This window comes from Heterodontus francisci, unplaced genomic scaffold, assembly GCF_036365525.1.
Source record: "Heterodontus francisci isolate sHetFra1 unplaced genomic scaffold, sHetFra1.hap1 HAP1_SCAFFOLD_61, whole genome shotgun sequence".
NCBI lineage: Eukaryota > Metazoa > Chordata > Chondrichthyes > Heterodontiformes > Heterodontidae > Heterodontus > Heterodontus francisci.
The window spans coordinates 8,126,266-8,137,771 of record NW_027141441.1 but is presented as its reverse complement, the minus strand read 5'-3'; the positions used below and the strand labels follow the sequence as shown (position 1 = coordinate 8,137,771).

Sequence of the window (11,506 nt, the reverse complement as noted above, 5' to 3'; positions counted from 1 at the left end):
GGGATTGAGTTTAAGAGCCGCGAGGTTATGCTGCAGCTCTATAAAGCCCTGGTTAGACCACACTTGGAATATTGTGTTCAGTTCTGGTCGTCTCATTATAGGAAGGATGTGGAAGCTTTAGAGAGGGTGCAGAGGAGATTTATCAGGATGCTGTCTGGACTGGAGGGCATGTCTTACGAAGAAAGGTTGAGGGTGCTGGGGCTTTTCCCATTGGAACGAAGAAGGATGAGAGGTGACTTGATAGAGGGGTACAAGATGATGATAGGCATAGATAGAGTGGATAGCCAGAGACTTTTTCCCAGGGCAGAAAGGGCTATCACCAGGGGGCATAATTTTAAGGTGATGGAGGAAGGTTTCGGGGAGATGTCAGAGGTAGGCTCTTTACACAGAGAATGGTGGGTGCGTGGAATGCACTGCCAGCGGTGGTAGTGGAAGCAGATACATTAGGGACATTTAAGTGACTCTTGGATAGGTACATGGATGATAGTAGAATGAAGGGTATGTAGGTAGTTTGATCTTGGAGCAGGTTAAAGGTTCGGCACAACATCATGGGCCGATGGGCCTGTACTGTGCTGTACTGTTCGATGTTCTATGTTCCAGATGAAAGGATTGCATTAATTAATGGATTAGAATGTGGAGAGGCAGGAGAAAATGATGCCATTTTAGGGGGCCGGGGGTTAGTAGAAACAGACCAGGTCTATTTTACTCTCTATCTCATTCCTTTCTTCTATCTGGCTCATTATCACATCCTCTCTCTCTCAGAGCGGTGGGAATCACTGGAACCCACACTTGTTGCTCAGGTTGTTTGGTTCCGGGAAAATACAAGGTCCACATCAGATTGACAGGAAAGATAAATGTGATTCAGAGCCAATCATATTCCTTTTGGTGATGTGTGCTCAGCCTTGTTCTATCAGCAAAGGCAGCAGGAAATGCAAATCCTGAAGAGTTTTGATAGAGTGAAGAAGGAGAAAGTGTTGCCAGTGACAGAAGGGTCAGTAACCAGAGGAAACACATTTAAAGTAATTGACAAAAGAATTAGAGTTGTGATGAGGAGATTGTTTTTTCAGCAGTGTGTTGCTCTGGTCTGGAATGCAATCCTGAAAGGTCAGTGGAAGCAGATTCAATGTTAACTCTAAATGGAATTGTATAAATACCTGACATGGAAAATATAACAGGACAATGGGGGAAAGGACAGGAGTGCGGGATGTGGGATTAATAGAATAGCTCTGTTAAATATCAAGCAAATGCACAGTAATAAGGTTGAGTGCTTGGACCTCAGTTATTTTCACTCTATCAATGGCAGAGAAGGCTCGAGGGACCATGTGGCTACTCCTCATGTTCTTCCCAGTGTCCAGGATAAAGTGGAACATCACACTGATTTCCAGATGGCCAAAACAAATGCAACGGACATCTTTTCTGTTAACATCACATTTAAAGTGAGAAACTAATCATAAGGCACAGACGAGGATTGAACCCGTGATCTTCAGTTTACGAGACTGACGCCTTACCACTTGGCCACCATGCCTTTTGTTAATAGACACCTGAGGCTCCAGAGGAGGATTTGTGATTCTTTTTCAGTTTGGTTTAAACAGCATCGAGAAACATGCACAGAAATAAAGAGGGATTGTGGAATGGGAAACAGATCAGCCTCATTTACATCATCAGCATCATGAAATCTTCATTCAGACGTTCCATTCTCATCCTCAGCTTTTCTCACATCTGTACAATAATATAAGAGTGGACATTGGGTTGTTACTGGGCTGATTATATAAATAGACTATGTGCATCATCACAGGAAGTGATGTAATATAATCTGTCCGGCACCTCATGGAGAGTTGTCGATGAAACCTTCAATGCAAGATGTGTAGAGTAAACTCAGGTTATTTTAACCGTCAGATTCTTATAAATTGTGTACTGAGCCTTGACAGATATCAGAATATTATATGGGGGCCACAGTAAACCAAAGCAATGATGGAGAAATCTTTGCCTGTACCTTTGAAAAGGTCACTGGACTGAACCAAGCCGAGGAGTGGCCGAGATGGTTCCGGAGGTTTGCAAGGTATCGTACTGCATCGGGTCTCGTGCAGAAGTCAGACATGGAGCAGGTCAGTACACTATTGTCTGCCATGGAGGGAGTGTGTAGGCTACGTGTGAAGAAGTTATTAAGGCACTCAAGACCTATTTTAATTGAGGAAATAAATGTCATCGTGGAGCCAAAGTTAAAACGCTGCATTTGCTGACAATGCAACCACCAGGTGACGCTGTACTAGCACATGCGCAAATGCAGCCTCTTCCACTGAAACGTCACTGTCTGTGACATTCAGGCAGCTGCCAGGATTAAAGATGGAGCTACTCAATTTATCACAGAAAACAACTTAGACCCAAAAATACCCTCAAAGGTTGCCATCGCCGCCTCCGTCCCACCCCCAATAGTCCCCCGCGACCTCTTGTGCATTCGCCAGTTATATAGTACCAAGTCATCTTAATTCACCTAAAGTGAATTACTTTCGGAGCAGTGACTGTCACTTCATAAGCAAATATGGCACATATCTACACAATGGACATGTTTTGGTTGATACTCGGAGAACGTTGCGCTGTTTGAAGTCTCATCAGAAGGACAGCACCTCTGACAGTGCTGCACACCCTCTGTAATTCAGTGAGGTTTCATAGAGTCAGAGAGTTATACAGCACAGAAACAGGCCCTTCGGCCATCGTGTCCGTGCCGGCCATCAAGTACCTGTCTATTCTAATCCCATTTTCCAGCACGTGGCCGTAGCCTTGTATTCTGTGGCGTTTTGAGTGCTCATCTAGATACTTCTTAAATGTTGTGAGGGTTCCTGCCTCCACCACTCCTTCAGGCAATGTGTTCCAGATTCCAACCACCCTCGAGGTGAAACATTTTTTCCTCAAATCCCCTCTAAACAGTGCCATCCCATTCTCCGGACGATCATTCCCTGCTTCCCCCCATCCCACTCTCTGACTGCTCACTCCCCGCTTCCCCCACCACCACCCCAATCCTGCTCTCTGGCCGCTCACACTCCAGGCCATGGGCTCTGCCGCTTCCCTCCTCTCGGCCACTTGCTCCAACATTGCCCCATCTCCCCTCGAGGCTCGCCTTGCTTTATCAGGTGGTGCGGTGAAGAATGATCGAATGTTGGAGCGAGAGGCCGAGAGGAGGGAAGCAGCATGGCTGAGAGCTAGTGTCTGGAGGGACGTGGGGGGGAAGCGGGGCGTGACTGGACGGAGAGAGGGCAGTGCGGGGGTGGGGGGGTAGCAAGCGGCCGGAGGGCGCGGGAGCAGGGTAGCGAGGAGCGGGCAGCGAGCGGCCTGGAGTGAGTGGCTGAGAGGGGGTAGAGAGTTTTCCTGCGCATGCGCCACTTCGTCCTGGAAGACGTAGGCTGAGCATGCGCAGCATCTCAGAGCGCAGGAGACTGTTTGTGCATGTGCGCAGCTTGGAGCGCTCTGATGACGTCGGCTGGCCGCTGCATTGTCAGGAATCACTTTGAATTTAATAAGCGTACCAAACAGAAAGGGGAGAGTATTCATTCATTTATCAAAAACTTGAACAAACTCACGGAGGTTTGTGAATACGGCAACTTAAGAGAAGAGCTGAATGGAGACAGGATTGTGTTCGGGGTATTAGACAACACCCTTTCAGATCATCTACAGTCCAGGGCTGATCTCACATTAACGAAAGAGTTTCAATTGAGCAGACAAACAGAGGTTAGAAAGTTTAACCAATCCGTTGTTCGAGGGGACAGGGAGAGTCTGATCTCCAGAGTTGCAGACTCAATTGAATTTGTTCAGAAAACAAAAGGAAAAATTAGTGGTAAAAGACAAGAAAGACGGGAAGAGCATCTAGTGGTAGCTGCAACCAATTGCAGTCGGTGTGGCTGAGAGAGACACAAGTGGGAAAACTGCCTCGCCAAAGAAGCTGAGTGTTTTTCCTGCAGAAAGATGGGACACTTTCAGTCAGTGTGTGGCAGTAAAATACCAGCACTGAATATAATTAAAGGGAAATCCCCAGAGAGCAAAAACATTAATGAAGTACAGGATATCCAAAGTGTGGAAATACATTTTTTAGGTGAAATCCAGGAAATAAAGTGAGAGTTGCTGGACGACAGAAATTCTGAAATATTTGAAGATCGATGTAGATAGATTCTTGATAAACAAGGGGGTGAAAGGTTATCGGGGGCAGGTGGGAATGTGGAGTTGAGGTTACAATCAGATCAGCCATGATCTTATTCAATGGTGAAGCAGACTCGAGGGGCCGAGTGGTCTACTCCTGCTCCTAATTGGTATGTTTGTATGTAAGAAAACATGTTCTAGATACAATGAGAACTATCATTTGTTTGGAATTGGATTTGAAACCCCCTTTTATCAAAAGGTGATAGAGCTTTAATTTTTCTACAATTAACAGACAAATCCTTGTGGAGTTAAGATTGACAGAAATAATGGGCTGGATTCTATAGAGCCCTCAACGTCGAGATCTGTGGTGGGGGTGGGGTGGGAGCCGCCTGAAGATGGCCCCGGATGAGGCCCGCCATGGACCTCAACGCCGGCAGGGCCTGGCTCGATATTGCCTGCGACGGCGAGGCGTTGTGGGGGACCCCCCACCGCTCGGCAACGGGACCACAAACCTGCATTAATTATTATCCCATCACTTCCTGATATCCAGCTGCGATCTTCAGCCCGGTGACTGGCACTGCCGTGCCTTCGTAGCCCCATCCGGGGAAATGAGGTGCAACACTGGTGTGGAGGGGGGAGAAGGTAAGTTTCTCAGTGTGGGGGAGGGGGGACGGAGTCAAATTAATGTCATGGGTGTAGGGGATGGTGGGAAGGGTTATAGTTTACAGTTTGTGCAGTTTTGGGCGGAAGGTCAGATGGTAAAGGTAGGTTTTGGGAGGGAAGGGCAAATAATTAATTTAACTGTTATTGGGGGGATGGGAGAGAGGCAAAAGCAATGTACTTATTTCATTTCATTTAATCTTCCTTTAAATATTTTCCAGTAGGACTAACAGCCCTTTAAAAATGGCTGACACTCCAGCACAGTACGAAGGCAGTGCTGCACTATCAGAAATGCTGTTTTTCAGGTGAAACAGAAAACTGAGGATCCCTCTGCCCTCTCAGGTGGATGTTAAAGGTACCATGGCACTATTTCAGAGAATAGAAGGGGAATTATTTCTGGGGTGCTGGTCATTGTTTAACCCTGAATCAACATCACTTAAACACAGATTATCTCGTTTTTATCACATTGTTGTTTCTGGGAGCTTGCTGTGCGCACATTGGCCACCATGTTTCCTACATGACTACAGTGACTACACTTGGAAAGTCCTTCATTGGCTGTAAAAGGCTTTGCAACGTCCTGTGGTCGTGAAATGCAAGTCTTGCTTTTTCCATTGTTATCAGTGTCATTGTGATCAAAAGATCGGATGCGTGAACACAAAGTTTAAATCAATTTTGATTAAAATAATGTAAAAGCATCTAGATTCTTGCACTGTACTTAATAATCTCCATCTTCCTATCCTTACAGAGTGCAATGTCATCGACCCTGAAATTGATTCCAGAATCTCATCGGATCTTAGACTCATAGAAAGTTTAAGGCACAGAATGAGGTCACTTGGCCCTCAGACAATTTCAGCCCAGTTCTGATGAAAGGTCACAGATCTGAAACGTTAACTCTGTTTCTCTCTCCACAGATGCTGTCAGACCAGCTGAGTATTTCCAGCATTTTCTGTTTTTATTTCAGATTTCCAGTATCTGCAGTATTTTGCTTCTGTGTTACTTTGAAAGTTAAAACTGAACCACCTGTCTCCAATTCACACTGGGGTCTCCCATGAAATGATTCTGTATAATATTGATATAATGAATACAGATTCCGACACAGAGCTTCCTGTGGGGAATTGGGGATATGAAAACCAGCAGACTCTGCAGGAATTTCCACTGGGAGCACAAATTCACAAAATCTACCTTTTATATATCGATTCATTTTGATTGTCCTTCTGGAAAATTATTTTGCAACAATTTAAACATCAACCCACAGCTCCATGACTGGGCCAATTATGAGGTCATCCTCTGACAGGTCACGTGACAGCTGGAGCCACAAGACATCAGAACCAGATTTGTGACTGGATTAAAACCCGGAATCCTGTCCCAATGGCTTTTCAAATAAAGCTGTTGCTGTTTAAAAACACAGCAGTTAAACTTTCTGCCTGACCATGAGGGGAGCTAGGGAGAAATTGACAAAACTCAATCCGTCAACAAAATAGTTCAAAAATCATTCATATCGAAATCATGTGAGGATTTATATGCAGTAGAGAAACAAGCAGAATACAGAAAGTACAGAGGAGAGCTGAAAAAGGAAATGAGATCAGCAAGAGAATGTATGAGAAAAGATTAGTGGGTCACATAACTGGGAACACTGAAGTCTTTTACCAACATATGGACAGTCAATGAAAGGGTGGGTCAATTAGGAGATCCTGTGGAGGCAGAGGGTGTGGCTGAGGCACTAATTAAGTATCACAAAATAAGCGGATGCTGCAAATGTCACAGTAAAGGAGGAGGAAGTGAAGAAATTGGACAGGATGAAAATAGATAAAGAGGAGACAATTACAAGGTTGGCAGCTCTCACAGTAGAAAAGTCACCCAGTTTGAATGGGTTGCATCCTGGGTTGCTGAGGGAAGCAAGGGTGGAAATATCAGAGACACGAACCACAATCTTTCAATCCTCCTTGAATATGGGAATGTTGCCAGAGGACTGGAGGATGCAGGTAAGCTTGGGTAGTTCGATCTTAGTTTAACTTGACCATTTTTATAATGTATCCATTGTAATAACTAACAAGGTCAAGAAAGCCATTTTATAATTAACACATGACCAAAGGAGCCATTTTGTGTTCAGTGCTAATGTGCCGTGAAGAGGACACTATTTGTGCTTAAACATTAGCACAACACGGGAAGAAACGGTTACCGATTATAAGCTCTCACTCAATTGGTGCAGAGTATGAGCACCAGGGGTTACTTCTGACAGTTGAAGAGATCATCGCATCTCATTGGATAGCTACCACCCACTCAAAGCTGGGTAGCCCCCAATCAGTTAGGTGCTGTCCTGCCACAACCTGCTTGCTTCAATGGGTGCTTGGAGTTTAGAGAGTCATCTCTCAACAGGCGGATCGATAATCAATGCACCAAGAAAAACAAGCTCAACAAAGAAGACACCAGTCCTTCGCATCACAAGCTGGAATGTGAGGACCATGTGTCCTGGCCTTACTGACACCCTTCTGCAGGTTGATGACACACACAAGACAGCTTTGATGGACAAGGAACTCACAAGGCTCAATGTGGACATTGCTGTGCTGCAAGAAACTAGACTCGTCCAAAGTGGATCCCTCAAAGAGAAACACTACACCTTCTTCTGGCAGGGGAAAGCCCAAGAGGCAACTCGTGAGCATGGAGTGGTTTTCACAGTAAAAAACACGCCACTTGAGATGAGTGAACCAGCCACAGTAGGCTCAGAGAGACTTCTTACTCTTCACTTGTCAACAAGCGTGGGCCCAGTTAATCTCATGTGCATCTATGTCCCGACACTCACCTCCACCCCAGATGTCAAGGATCAATTCTATGTGACACTTGATACTGCCATCAGTAGAATTCCCAGCACTGAGGGACTGTACCTTCTAGGAGACTTCAACACAAGCTTGGGTACTGACTACACAGCTTTGCCAATGTGCATAGAGCACCAGGGGATTGGCAAGATGAATGAAAATGGACAGAGGTTGCTGGAGCTATGCTGTCACCATGGATTCTGTGTGATGAACAGCTACTTCCAAGTCAAGCTGTGCCACAGGGTGTCCTGGAGACATCTGAGATCACGCCACTGGCACCAGCTAGACCTTATCATCACCAGACATACCACCCTCAGCAGTGTCCTCATCACTCGCAGCTATCACAGCGCTGACTGTGACACTGATCACTCCCTGGTGTGTAACAAGGTCAGGCTTCAGCCAAGGAAGCTTCATCCATCCAAGAAGAACGTCGTCCTCAGATCAACACTTGACGAACCACTGATCCAGAAAGGACCCAGGAGTTCCTCAACATCCTCGATCAGGCTCTTTCAGACAACAATGCTCAAGGGCTCAGTGCGGTGTCAAAGTGGAATCATCTGTTAACAAGCAGATGGAAAGGTGAGTGGAGCATTACCTTAAACTCTACATAACGGAGAATATTGTCATTGAAGTGGCTCTCAGTGCCATTCCAGACTTCCCTGTCATGGAGGAGCTGGACAGTGACCCCACCACAGTGGAGCTCAGCAAAGCCATTGACCATCTTGCCAGTAGTAAAGCCCCGGGAAATGATGGTTTTCCACCTGGAATCATCAAGAGTGGAAAAGCGGTTCTACTGCAGCATCTCCATGAACTTCTGTGTCTCTGTTGGAAGGAAAGATCTGCACCTCAAAACATGCGTGATGCAAACATTGTCACCTTGTACAACAATAAGGGGGATTCGCAGTGACTGCAGCAATTAGCGAGGCATCTCCTTGCTAAGTATTGTGGGGAAGGTCTTTGCTCGCATTGCTCTGACCAGATTGCAGACCCTGGCATCACACATCTATCCTGAGTCTCAGTGCAGCTTCAGAGCTGGTAGATCGACAGTCGACATGATTGTCTCACTTCGGCAGTTACAGGAGAAGTACTGTGAACAGTACAGACCACTCTACATTGTCTTTACATATGAACATACGAATTAGGAGCAGGAGTGGGCCACTCGTCCCTTCGAGCCTGCTTCACCATTCAATAAGCTCATGGCTGAACTGATTACTCACATTTCCATCTACCTCCGATAACCTTTCACCCCCTTGCAGATAAAGAATCTATCCATCTCTCCCTTAAAAATATTCAAAGACTCTGCTTCCACCGCCTTTTGAGGAAGAAAATTCCAAAGACTCACTCCCCTCTGAGGGGGAAAATTGCTCCTTATCTCTGTCTTAAATGGGTGACCCCTTATTTTTAAACAGTGACCCCTAGCTCTAGATTCTCCCACAAGGGAAAAGTCCTTTCCACATCCACCCTGTCAAAACCCCTCAGGATCTTGTATGTTTCAATCATGTCGCCTCTTTCTCTTCTAAACTCTAGTGGATACGAACCCAGCCTGTCCAATCTTTCCTCGTAAGACAGCCCACCCATTCCATGTATTAGTCTAGGAAACCTTCTCTGTACTACCTCCAATGCATTTACATCCTTCCATAAATAAGGAGAACAGTACTGTACTCAGTGTTGCAGAAGAGGTCTCACCAATGCCCTGTATAGCTGAAGCATAACCTCCCTACTATTGTATTCAATTCCCCTGGCGATAAATGATAACATTCTATTAGCTTTCCTAATTACGTGCTGTACCTGCAGACTAACCTTTTGCGATTCGTGCACTAGGACCCCCAGATCCCTCTGCATCTCAGATCTCTGCAATCTCTCACCATTTAGATAATATGCTTTTTTATTCTTCCTGCCAAAGTGGACAATTTCCCACTTTCCCACATTATACTCCATTTGCCAGGTCTTTGCCCAGTCACTTAACCTATCTATATCCCTTTGTAGTCCCCTTATGTCCTCTTCACAACCTACTTTCCTACCTATCTTTGTCATCAACAAATTTAGCAACCATACTTTTGGTCCCTTCATCAAAGTCATTTCGAGAATTGTAGAAGGTTGAGGCCCCAGCACAGATCCCTGTGGAACACTCGTTACTTCTTGCCAACCAGAAAATGACCCATTTATGCTGACTCTCTGTTTCCTGTCAGCTAGCCAATCCTCTATCCATGCCAATATGTTACCCCTGACACCATGAGCTTTTATTTTCTGCAATAACCTTTGATATGTCACCTTATCCTTCTGGAAATCGAAGTACAGTACATCCACCGGTTCCCCTTTATCCACAGCACATGTAACTCCCTCAAAGAACTCCAATAAATTGGTTAAACATGATTTCCCTTTCACAAAACCATGTTGACTCTGCCTGATTACCTTTAGTTTTTCTAAATGCCCTGCTGTAGCATCTTCAGTAATCGCTCCTAACATTTTCCCTAAGACAGATGTTAAGCTAACTGGCCTGTCGTTTCCTGCTTTCTGTCTCCCTCCCTTTTTGAATAAATGAATTACATTCGCTACTTTCCAATCTAACAGAACCTTCCCGAAGCGAGGGAAGTTTGGAAAATTAAAACCAGCGCATCAACTATCTCACTAGCCAATTCAGGACCTGGCGACTTGTCAGCCCGCAGCTCCAACAATTTGTTTAGTACCACTTCCCTGGTGATTGTAATTTTCTTGAGTTCCTCCCTCCCTTCCATTTCCTGACTGACAGCTAATACTGGGATGTTATTTGTATCCTCAATAGTGAAGACCGATGCAAAGTATCTGTTCAATTCATCTGCCATCTCTTAATTATCCATTATTAATTCCCCAGACACACTTTCCATAGGACCAACACTCACTTTGTTAACTCTTTTCTTTTTAAAATTTTTTCGAAACTCTTACTAGTTGTCTTTATATTTCTTGCTAGCTTTCTCTCGTACTCTAATTTTACCTTCCTTATCAATCTTTTAGTCATTCTTTGCTGTTTTTTATATTCTGTCCAATCTTCTGACCTGACTCCCATCTTTGCACAATTATAGGCTTTTTCTTTAAGTTTGATAGTATCTTTAACTGTTTTCATTAAACATGGATGGTGAGTCCCACCTTTGGAATTTTTCTTTCTGGTTGAAATGTATCGATTCTGTGTATTCTGAAATTTTCCTTAAATGTCTGCCACTGCATCTCTATTGACCTTAACCTAATTTGCCAGTTCACTTTAGCTAGCTCTGCTTTCATGCCCTTATAATTGCCCTTATTTAAGTTTAAAATACTCGTTTGGGACCCACTCTCCTCTCCCTCAAACTGAATGTAAAATTCAATCATATTATGATCGCTACTACCTAGGGGCACCTTAACTATGAGGTCATTAATTAATCCTATCTCGTTGCACAATGCCAGGTCTAGTATAGCCTGCTCTCAGGTAGGCTCCAGAACTTATTTTTCCAAGAAATTATCCCAAAAACATTCTATGTACTCCTCGTCTAGGCTCCCTCTGCCCATCAGAATTTACAGTCTATATGGAGATCAAAATCCCCCATAATTATTGCTGTACCTTTCTGACAAGCTGCCATTATTTCTTTTTTATACCCCATCCTGCAGTGTGGTTAATGTTAGGTGGCCTGTACACCACTCCCACAAGTGACTTCTTGCCTGTATTATTTCTCATCTCAACTCAAACTGCTTCTTCATCGTGATCTCCTGAACTTAGGTCATCCCTCTCTATTGCGCTAATACCATCATTACTTAACAGAGTTACCCCACCACCTTTTCCAAGCTTCCTGTCCTTCCTAAATGCCATGTCACCTCCAATATTCACATCCCAATCTATGTCGCCCTGCAGCCATGTCTCTGTAATGACTATCAGATCGTACTTATTTATTCTATTT

General features: G+C 44.6%; 1 non-coding gene across 1 annotated transcript; it reads right to left on the bottom strand.

Moving 5' to 3' along the window:
• Positions 1 to 1,453: 1,453 nt before the first annotated feature.
• Positions 1,454 to 1,525, bottom strand: trnat-cgu (transfer RNA threonine (anticodon CGU)). Its single transcript has one exon. It is a non-coding gene; the product is annotated as a tRNA-Thr (tRNA).
• Positions 1,526 to 11,506: the final 9,981 nt, after the last annotated feature.